The sequence below is a fragment of the Pempheris klunzingeri genome, chromosome 21, assembly GCF_042242105.1.
Source record: "Pempheris klunzingeri isolate RE-2024b chromosome 21, fPemKlu1.hap1, whole genome shotgun sequence".
In the NCBI taxonomy this organism is placed as follows: Eukaryota; Metazoa; Chordata; class Actinopteri; order Acropomatiformes; family Pempheridae; genus Pempheris; species Pempheris klunzingeri.
This window is the reverse complement of record NC_092032.1, coordinates 8,146,251-8,158,522: the sequence shown is the minus strand read 5'-3', so window position 1 is coordinate 8,158,522 and position 12,272 is coordinate 8,146,251.

The window sequence follows — 12,272 nt, the reverse complement described above, 5'->3', positions numbered from 1 at the left end:
GCTCCTCACACATACTCCCAACTCCCGTGGATGTGTGGGTGGCCAAGCGGGGCGCCCTGTTGCGTGTCACACTGGCACGCCATTGGCCGCCTGGTGCCTGCACGTGACACTGAAAGGGGGAAGCCATTGCGTCTACAGTTTTAATCCCGCCACCATGCATAATGGAACAGAAGTAGCCCCAAGTGGAGAAGGAAGCTTTGCATGAGGAGGTGTTCATAAAAGGATCATGGGAAAACTGGGTGCGAGAGGATAGAAGGAGAGCAGAAGCATGCTGAGATGTTGTTCAAAGCACCTCGAGGAAGAGCAAAAGACTTTGGAAGACAACTGACATCTGTCCCCAGTTGTGCTTCTGTATCATGTGTGTGTGTGTGTGTGTGTGAGTGCATTGCATGTAATGCATGAGCAGGGATTGATCTGGTGGTTCAGTGCGACAAACAGGCCTCACAAATTAACGACAGATGCAAAGATGAATGGTTAAGAAAAGACTAATCTGAGCAAACGATTTTACCTCTGGGAAGAGACCTTGGCATCAGAGTTGAAGAAAAAACAGTGCTCATAGGGAAACACTGTTACGCCTGCTTTCTAAGCATAAATATGAGACACAAGCCTCTGTACCATCATCCAAGGATCAGTGAGCTTCTACTGTTCAGGGTGCATGCTTTGATAAAACCTGTTTTCATTTATAATTATCCATGGAAGATTTACCAAGTATATATATATATAAGCTCTTTTTTCCACAGTTCCTTGCATTCTAGTGTTGGTCACAAGTAGTTGTGAGTTTGCGTTACGGGAGAAGGGAGCATTACTCAGTAACGTCCTCATAGCTTATGTTTCTGCGCAGACTTATGAATTCTAACTCACAGTTTTCCTGTCACAATCCTATAACTCTGACAATAAATTTCAGTTCACTGCTATATCAAAGTAGCATATTGTTTGAGTTTTCACTTTCCTGCCAAAGGAAATACAGATAAGACATGTATTGTTAATTACAGTTCCCCCTGAGGCACAGATACTGCATGTTGCTTAGGTTTGACCTTATCTCTCGAACAATCTTTCATCAGCGTGCTTGCTCACAAACTGAACTGTTTGTCTTAGAGTTTCCATTTTCAAGTTAAACAACTGACACACGTTGTTTGCTTCTTCTTTTGAAGTACACACTTTGCAACAGGTCTCCACAAACATCACACAGAGATCTGTGGTCATGGCATGCAATAAGCGTCACTGATCATTGCTTTGTCTAAATGGCAGACGTGAAACATGCTACACCAGTGCAACAGTGTCCATAAACTTGTCACTTTAAGATTTAAATGCATACCAGAAATACACTGTGTGAAAATGGATGACAGGTCCAGTTTATGAGTGCCACTGCACATGCTTGAAAAGGTTCAAAATCGAATGAGAAATCTACGTATGACTGATGTGTGAATGCACATGTGGAATTATTGTGGTGTAGGGCTTTGTGTTTAAGTCGCTATTCAGAGCAGCGTTGCTAAAAAATGCGGGAGAACTCTCAGTTAATAATGTGACAGTTGACAAGCTGCACCTTATGTAACATACATATATCGGATCGGAGTTTGTGATCTTCCGATGCGGAAATGACAATGCACAGAGATGAACATAGACAGAAACACCAAAAGAACAAGCTAGATAGAGAGGAAAGAGTCGCCATTTTCTCCTGCTCCAAGACAGAGCTCAGTCTTAATCAAAATCCCACACAGGAAGAACACTTGAGTAGCTTAATCAAAGATCAGCCTGCTTGGTATTAATAATAGAGCAGAGTGCTGAAATGGAGTTTTACTTATTCAACACTGCACTTATTCGCCTCATATACCTTTAGAGTATATTAGGCTCTGGGTGTGGCAGGTGGTTAGATTGAAGCAAACAGAGGTGGTAGAGCCCTTACCTGCCTGCATGTACAGTAGGAACCCAACAAAAAGTGACATGATAGTATGGCAGGCTTCAGTTGTACTTTACTGGCCAACAAAGTTGCTGTCCATGCGTGGCAAATGTTACTGACGCAGACATTATTTATGGTCCTGTATTAGGGCTCAGGAGCACCCTATTCAAAGCTGCCTAGATACTATTTCTGGGAATGAAACCACAGGAAGCAATTTGCTTTCATAATGATTGACGGGGTTTGTCAGTTTGGGGAAAAAAGCAGCTGTTTTCACACACTCTCTCTCAAATGCATAACTCATACTATCAGATTATCTTTGTATCTAAACCCCCACCCCACCCCAAATGCCCTACACCCACCTCTCAACCGCTCCTGGAGAGAACAGAGGACACCTCGCAACATCACACCTGCCTTCCCCAAGGGCAACGTGGCTTGGGAAAATGTCTGAGACATGCCTGACTTTCTCTCTCGACTCTGTCTCTCCCCAGCATGCTTCTCTAGAGGTGGTATGTGTTTTTGAAATGCGACCCCAACACCCTGGAAACTACTGTTTTACCAATCAAGACCAATTTTCCCAGCCAATGTTCTGAAAGTGGTGAATGTTCAAAATAACAGACATGTATATTGGGTATTCTAGTGTGTTTTTAAGATAATCCTCCAGACACGGCTTTAAGACATACCACAGTCTTATTTTAAAACATAATTCTGCATTTTCCTTGAAGGTTATTTTCAATAACTTGAAGTTGTGAACATGAGGCTTTACCTCTTAAGGCCTATAATTCCTTCGAGACAAAAGCACAGGAATTCAGAGGAAATCAAATATTGTCTATAAAGCCATGTCTGGTCATGTCACTTCAGGACTCAGATCTAGCAAGCTGAAGACAAAACATGCAGGCGTTACATAGGATTATTGAAGAGAACCTGAGCAGACAATAGCCTGTGCAGATACAGTAGGGCAGAGATTCGTGCAGTGACAGCAACAATGGACATGTGTGGCGTGGAGATAGGCAGGCTTCAGCTAATTAGCTCAGTGGGAACACCCTATTGTCTAGGGTTTGGGACAACTGCACTTCAATAGCACCTCACTTGTAGATTGGTACGCCGCAGACTGGGTTCGATGTGGCTGGGCTATTGTTGAGCTAAATGCTATTAACTTTTAAGCCGAGCGACACATAAAAGTGAAGCTGGTGTAAATTACAATTCCCCTGCACATAATCCACTTGCTGATGGAAGACATTACAGCGGCCTTGTGTCTTGACAACAGATTACGGCAACGGCTTTACCCTACCCCGCTTGCAAAGAGGAGAAGCCATAGGATTTCTGTTTTTATCCGCCCCATCCCTTCTTCATCTTCTTCTCTCCCTCCCTCTGTAACTCCCTGCTTTTCTGTCCTCCCGTTCTCCCATTGATCTCACAGTGGTATTCAGTATCTGCCAATGGTGTATGCCTGCAGGGGGGCCACCAAATCCATTATCAGGTAGGACAACAGTTTCCACACTGTTTCACTCACACTGTATACTGTATGGAAGGAGGGAAAGAGGGAGAAAAGACAGGGAGGAGCGATGGGGGGAGCCCAGGTCTGCAATAGCTTTTTAAACCAGATTATGAGCCAATGGGAATATAAATTAAACACAACAAACAACACCACATGTGTGCTGTAGTGCAATCCTGCATACAGAGAACAAAGCTTAAATGGTCATAAATAGGGATTTACATACATCCTCTATAACCTAATGTTGTCTCCACATTTTCAGGCTTAAATTTATTACTAAAGTGGTGTAGAGTTAAATATTATCAAGACATGTCTGCGCAAAAAGTTGAATACGGTAAAATGACTTCAAAGGCGTGTGATATATTTTGACACCTGAGCAACTCAAAGCATTACCTGCATGACTACAGACATCAGATTAGATGAGGCACAAGAATGCCAAGTGAGTCTCTGTTTTTGCATTCCACTAACCAGATATCAGAAGATATATTTGACAATATATTTGGAGAGTCTTTGACAACTCCTAATATCAGGATAAAAGGCAAATCATACAAACAATCCCCGCCTTAATTGTTCTGGTCTATGTCCAGGTGTATGTGTGCATGTCTGCCAGTCAAAAGAATCATGTCTTCATCCAGGTGGAAAGCTACATCATAGTATGGTACGGCAATGGGTTGTGCTTGTTGAGACTGGCCATGTACTGGGAACACTGAAACACTACTGGCAACTGGCAGCATTTACTAGTTCTCACACGCATGCACACTCACAGGCACACTGTGGACTAACCAAGGGGCCAATGTAGCAGTAGTGATGGCCAGTGTGCCAGTCTGAGCGTGAGTGTGTCTAATTCCCGACTAATGCCGTCTACCCCCCAGGTCCACTGTCCTTGGCTGCCTGCCACTCTCTCAGTACTCACTATGTTTCTTTAAAAGCCTTTCAAGGAAAAGGACAGGGGCATAAAGTAAGATATAAAAACAGATGGAAAGAAAACTACACAGCACCACTCTTTTTCTCAATACAGATATGAGACAGGTATACTATGTGAGCGATGTTGGAGACAATGAGCAATATTGCTTTAGGAGGGGATTGCAGAAAAAACAATGTGGAAGTTGAATTTACTAATGGAGGATTTTGATTAATAAAGATAGTTGAAAAGTTAAATACTCACAGGTGATCAAACAAGAAATTTGCTTCAGATTTCTGTTCATTTCATCACAGCGGAAGCAGTGAACCAAGTATTTCTAAATCAATGAAAAGCAGTTTTCTCTTAACCAACAGCTTAAATACAGTTTATCTGTTTTGGAACCGTCTTAGCAGCTAAATCAAGTGTTCTACATCTGCATGCCCCCCCCCCTACTTTTATGTAACCAGTCAGAACAGTTGCAACTTTCAAACATGAGGTCTAACCTGAATTTTATCACCTCTGACCCCTAAACTTTGCCCTCCTCATCCATTCCTCCCCACCCACTCTTCCTCTCTTTCATAACCAACACACCAAATCAAACTGAAGATTAAGAAATCAAATTAAAGAATTATTCGTTCCCCTTGCTCTGCACCTGTCTATGCATTTGCTTCAAGTTGCAGGTGGGTTTTGGCTCCTGAGTGCATATATGTACACATTTAAATGGATGTGTGTGAAGTGTGCTGTGCACATATATACCACTCATGGCCTTCAGGGCCTGTGGCTTAGTGACACTGTGCTGGAGGCTCTCCCTTTTGAAACCTGATGCCCAGAGCAGAAGCTTACAGATAGTCAGGTTGGGTGAGCCTTGGGGCGTATTGTAGGCTACAGTGAGGTGACCAAACCAGTCAGGCCTGTGTGGCTTGTTGTTATGTTGTGTTTTGCTGTGTGACTGTCTCTTTGACTCCTAACTCCCTTTCATATGCCCACCCCTTCATTCTGAAGAAACACGCACACAAAATTGCTTGCACACACATGCATATGCAGAGGATATATCTGTTCACATACTCTGTACACTCACAATTCAGATGACATATTCTTTTACTTGCATCTGGCCCGGTGTTAACAAGATGTGTCCAGGAGCACACCTATCAAAGTGTGTCATCTATGGCACCCAAGGCCTTTTTGAATGCCTTGCTCTCCTCCATCTTTTTCCTGGTTTTGTTCTCTCGAGGAATCCAGAATAAATATGCCCTCCACACTATTTGAAACATATTGTCATCACATTCACCCCCCAGATATGCATGTCAAGCAAAGAACCAAAGGCATTTTTTTAGGAGATGCCAAAACATAAATGCTGCGCTTCAGGTAATGGAATAAGAAGGATATATTTAGAGCAGCAAGATCCTCAGTGGAATTTTAACACTTGACTCATTCATTTTTTTTCTCCCTTTTTCATCTAATTTGAATGTGTGTTATCTGCTATTTGGTTGTAGGCTGCCTAAAAACACAGGCCATCTGCAAAGACAAGTGTTTTTTTTCTTTTTTTTTTAAAGCGACAGGCTAATTTAACATGCTAAACATTGTTGGGGAAAGTGGAGCAAAGCAAATGCATTCTTTTTCAGACTAAAGGTCAGATTCACACTCCTCACTGTGTACGATTTATTTAGAGAACTCCAAAGAGCGGTGTCGACATCTGAGACACCAAATATTCCAACAATCCCGCATTTTGTATTGTTACATTTTGAAATGATAATCACATATTGTATGTCACAACCTAATTGGTTATTGGTACTTATAATGTGGATACTTTCCATGAGACAGGTGGAATTATGATGAACCTGGAATTTTTTTTGAGTGATATCAAAATCCATTCACAATAATTATACTAACATCCCTGAACATAAGTCATGTCTTGAAGATAAAATAGTAGAGTGTTATATTTAAAGGTTAATGGCCATGGATGTTCATGTGTATGGGCATGCGCACTCTTGTGTGTGTATATATGAATTTAAGTGAATATGTGCAAATGTCCGCTGACGTGCACATATCAGGCAAGACAGATGAGGATGACAGATGTGAGTGTATTCGTGCATGGGTGGGTGTGGGAAGAGGAGGGGGAGATTCGTGTGTGCATGATGGAAAAATGTCGAATAGACATGGGAGCACAATGACTGCTCTTTGAGTTTCATCCTTCTCCCCATCACTGCCTTCATCCCTCCTTCCCCCACTTTCCTAAAGGCACAAACTCTGCCAGTTGTCACCTTAGAGTATTGCAGGCCCGGCTGAAGCACTCCACTCCTCGGGAGGAGAATGTCAGCCCAAGCTCGGGGCAGTTTTGACAAACAGAGTATATATTGATACATGATAAAGTATGCTAGAAATCACCCGACTGCTGAGGGCTACTATAGTTTTAATATCATCATTTGAATTAACAAGCATTCTGTGGAGAAATAATGAGCTTTCATTATTCAGAACATCATCCTTACCCCGGCGGAGACTCGCAGGGCTATTAGTGCTTGAGAACTTAATGAAAAGAAGATAAAGAAGGTTTGAGATAAAAGTTTGAATGGCCACACTCGGTAACCAGAGTTAAAATTTAATGCGGCCCCAGTGGATGACGGATGAGCTTCTTATCTGGGGCCTGGGGAATGGGTGGAAAGGGGATCCACTTTGGAAGGTGCCATTCTGGGGAAGGTGAAGAATGTGCACCCCTCCCGCTTTCTCTGACAGGTCCAGTGTGGTGTACCAACCCATGTAGACCCCTCCACCTCTCACCCCCACCCCACCACTCAGTGATTCATACAAACCCATAGATAGCTGTATGTCCCCTACACTGAGCTGACGTTTTTTTTAGAGCCAAAAACACTGTTGCTTTGCCTAAATGATATCCCATTAAATTAACTTGGATTTGATTGCAAAATATGTCTGACTATCATTGTGCCCAAAGTTAAGTCTGTTTCACTTCCCTTCTATAAGCTACTGCTACAGTGTATTACATAATTAATGATTAGTTATCAACAAGAAAAGATAATTGATGCCCACAGGAGTTGGTAGTTTAAGTGAAGACAGATCAGCAAAGGCTATAAAAAAAAGTAAAATCTTTCAAAAAATGCAAAAATCTTCTCATCTGTTCTATTTCATTTTTCACAACTACAATCTCATTAATACATGCAAGACAGCCTTAGGATAAAATCTCTTCATTCAGCCAACCCTGTGGTGACGCCTTTTCACCAAAACAAGTAGCGTGTGCTTCTTTCCTTCAGTGTGCTTTGGCTGCAGTGTGTTACATAACTGACATACACTAAGTTGTCAAGAGAAGGAAAACAAATGAAGCCCAAAGAAATTTTATTTTACCCTAATTCAAGCTAATAGTGATGAATAATTTGGCAAAGTATATTATAACAAATGTGACTACTATCTGGATAATGATCTGTTGATTGGGAAACATACAAATGCAACAGTGCAGTAACACACTCGCAAACAAACAATACACATTGAGAAATACACACACCCCTACACACACACTTTCACACACACACACACACACACACACACACACACACTAGGAAAAAAAGACAGCAACAACCACTCTTGGAGTCCCTCTGCTTGATGCTGTGTTTGTCCCAAGGGCCTTAAGGGAAGTATGTTTGCTTGCTGAACCATTGTGAAGTCTCCAACAGACATGTCTAGCTCGCTGCTGCGCTGTGCTGTGCTGTGCTGTTCTCTGCTGGAGGAGATCTCTGTGAATGGGAGGGGAATGCATTGATTTGATGAATGAGTGCATATTTGTGGGAGTACTGGTGGCCAATGTGCAGTCTGGTGCAAGGAGTTATTTTTGTGGCTAGAACTTGACAACAAAGCCTTTAGCTCTAAGCACAGACTGCAAGAATCACAGCTCATTGAAAGGCTAGCACAGATGTTATTTTCTCACATTGTCTTTATCTTGAGGATAAGAGACTCATAGCGTGGCATTTCTAACATTTTTGTATGCATGAAATATTTCATGTGTTATATGTTATGGTGCAAGTTTCTGATCTAAATGTTGATCAAACATAATGACATCGTCTGCATAAAGAGAAATCTTTTACACTTAGCTGCTTAATTTCACTGTGGATTACCAAGTCTCTGCTAATGCTGAAGCTGAAACAGTTAACACAGGCCTCAAACCTTAAACTGAAAGTAAAACCAGTGTCTAAGTCAGGCAAAGACTTTGGATTTTACAGCATCTTCCCTTAAGCTCAAGTGACTGAAACCAAAGTATTTCAAGCTGTGTTTCCATTTAGCAGAGTGTTGCACCTTGTCCCATTCCCATACATCAAGATACATACATATGCTGCCAATGTGCTTTTCAGTTTATAAAACATTTAAGTTGGCCAATATAATCTTTAAAATAAGCAATTAATACATCTACTAGGACAATAAAGTTTGACATCAAACCCAGGTGTTTTATGGAAAAAAGTAAATATTATTTGAATGCATTTTACTCAACAACTTTTACTATTTGCAGCTATGATGTGGTCCCTACTTCAAAGAAACTGCTTAATTTTTTAAGTTCCCATAAAGGTTGCTTATCCATAATGGCAACTCCATTTATGGTGGCTATATAACTTTAATTAAACACACCCATGTGTTGGCTGCTACAAGCACTTAACACAGAACAGCAACAATATGACCTGGTAAAAGACATGTGAGGGAGAAATGGGAAGCCGGGACCTCTCTAGGGTTTCATGGGTTCTGAAAAACACTTGTGCAATAAGAGTATTTAAAGGTTAATGCTCGTCAGATTTGGAATCCAATGGCTTTTTATGTGTTTTTTGGCTTGCCAGTGATTACCAGTGAGTTTATGAAACCATATGTTATTCCAAAGACTTTTGACATCAAACCCAGGTGTCCTGATGCTGGAGCACTCAGAGCAGAACAGTGTTATCCTTAAACAAATAATCAATTACAGAATCCATGATTCTGAGATTTTATGACAGAACATGACAGAAATTTGCTATGTAACTGAAACTTAGATCATGAATTTGAACATTTTGTCCCCCAAAGCTAGGCAATGCATTTTTGACAGCTGTATGCCAAACTTTCACAGCCAGTGGCCCATTACCACATCACTAAAGTGCAAGTCACTGCACAACATATTGACATATTTGCATTTTACATTGGACATTTCATTTAATTCCTGGCATTGACTTTTGTACATTTTGTCAATAGTTCCTGGTATATAGAAGTTCATTAATACCTTTGAGTGCTGAAACATCTCAAAGGCCTCCTGCTATAAAAACAGTTTCACAAGGGTTAAATGTGACACGAAACAGCAGACTTGTATTAAACGTATTTAGTAATCTAAAGGAATTTATAGGGGGCACAATACTGCTACATTTACAGATTATCTCAGCCTCTTTAATTTAGTTCTATTGCATCATTTTTATGGGACGGGGCAGGGATAGCTGCAGGGTAAGGCTGGGGGATGGAGAGGAGCGTGGTATAAGTCCTGTGCAAGTATTCACATGCCCAGAAAGCAGGCAGGCATAAAAAATGGCTCACTAATCATTTCAATACAGCACCAAGGCAGGCAGGAGGATGGCTTCATGCGCACAAGCACACACATGCATGACAACAGGTGTTATTCATGCAACGTGAAGGGACACTGTGAGAACATGAGATAAGATAAAAGAGAAGAGTGAGTGGAAGGACGCAAAGGAGCAAGAAAAAGAACAAGTTGGACCATTTGTGTTCTGATCCACCAGAGAAAGACACAGGGGGGTCTGAGAGACAAAGTGATGTAACAGTGTTGCACATCAGAGACAACTGAGAAGAAAGTAGTGTGTTTTTACAAGCTGCGCGCACCTGAGACATGGAGACACATCATTTAGATAACTGGAGTAGTGAGCTGTTGTCATCTCAAGGGGAATCTTGCTCCTAATTTTCCCTTGAATCACAAACAGCTGTTGTTTAAACTAGATCACATCACTGTCAAATGGCTGCGGGGGCCTGGAGTAGTAGCTTTGCCGCTACTCCCGACTGTCACCACCCGATAGCCATTTTTAACGCTGATCCCTTTCAGGTACTTTAATGTTCTCGCTGCCTCATGAGACAGTGGGGGTGGAGGGGTTGCAAAATGAAATCTGAGAATGAGAAATATGTATTTCTTTAATAAGCTCTAACCTGAGCCCAAAAGGACACATAAGCCTGCCGTCCGAGTCCTCCTAATAAAGATGGGATCTGTTTTGTCATCTCAATCCTTTTTCCTTTTCCTTCCCGACCCAGGATGTATGGGTCTCTCTGCTTTCTTTCCCAGGATCCCACGCTCGTGCCATGTGTTGTTGCTGATCACAAACATATGGTTTGATTTCTGCAGACTGTGAGCAGACATAACAGCAAATATGAACAGACAAGCTGTGATTTTTTTAAAAAACCTTAAGCGTAACACCCCTTTTTAAAGGATGTAACTTAAAACTACTATTTTATCGCATAAAACATATGAATAGCGTTACTATTGTTTTTACTTGCACTCAAACCTCTGCAGCATTTTAACTCTGAAATAACAACAGTCCGACATGGGGTAACTCATGACGCAAGATATCAGGCATTCTTACTCCCCACAAAGGAATTTTATAGGGATTCCATTATGCTAACTTTACACATTGCCTTAGCTGAGGCTGTATAATTAAAGTGAACACCTATTGCCATATAGTTAATTCACTTCTCTCTGCAGATGTTCACCAATCCGCAACAAGTACTGAAACTGGTGCTGAGAGTGATAGTATGTGGCCAGAAAATCATCTCATTGAGACTGTGTTGTATGTTGTACAGACTGTGAACCCCTATGATGCAAACTTGTGAATTTTGATATTTAGTATTATAAATAAAATTAAATAGTCCTTTGCTGACTACTTGAACATAGAGAGGTCAGGTCTGATGTTTTTTACCCCTAAAGCTGACTATGATGATGATGGTCCTATTTGTGAAAAAGATAGTTTTACCTTTAAAGAGTCTGAAGATTTTACTATGCATGATGATTCGTTGTTTTATTATTTGTAAAAGGGCAAATCGTGGCTTTAAATCGGGTTTTGGTGTCAAAACTCTGAAGTTGGAAGCTTGATTTCCCAGGACTGTCACAGATCGAAACTTAAAATGAGAAAAAAAAACCTTTTAGTTGTCTTCCACACACATCTCACAAAGTCCATGTAGAGATCTGTATACCTTACCCTCAGCCAAGTAACAGTAACCGCTCTAACAATAGTGTCCTCTAAATAATGCTCCACATAATTAGGGTGTACTATAGCTAGCCTAAAGGCTTTACTGGAAGCATGGCTTGTATTTACACATCTGACAGTTGAGAGAGAGAGAGAGAGAGAGCGCAAGACAGATGCAGAGGGACAGACAAAATGCAAGTGTGTGTGTGTGTGTGTGTGTGTGTGTGAGAGAGAGAGAGAGAGAGAGAGAGAGAAAGAAATATGGCAGAATGCTGGAGTGATCCTCTGTACGCCACGCTTCAGAAGACAGACATGAGTCTAAAGAAGCAGAAATGTAAATGAGCATGTCCATCCATCCAGGGCCGCGCTCAAAGCTTCTACACATGTGAACTTTAAATACCACCCACCCAGCTCCCTCCCATTGCCCCTCCATCAGTGCCTGTATTACGAAAGGGCAGTGGACTTAAATCTTTAGTCATTGATTATGTGATTATACTGGCTTAGTGCATAACTACGTCATCCTGCAACGAGTCTCATGAGGAGTTCTTTTTCAGGACTGTGTGGGTTAGTGTGAGTGGGTGTGTTGTCTCACATGTTTGCATGTTTGATGGCTAGTGTTCATTTCACACCACTCATCAGTATTGATACTGATGTCAGACAGGATAATTTTTTTTATGCACTATGTATGAAGCTTCCATATGATACGATGTGTCAGCTAACACAATAGCTGATGTTAAAACTTACATTCTCTCCAGGATTAGTTTGGGAACAATTTCCAACTTTGAA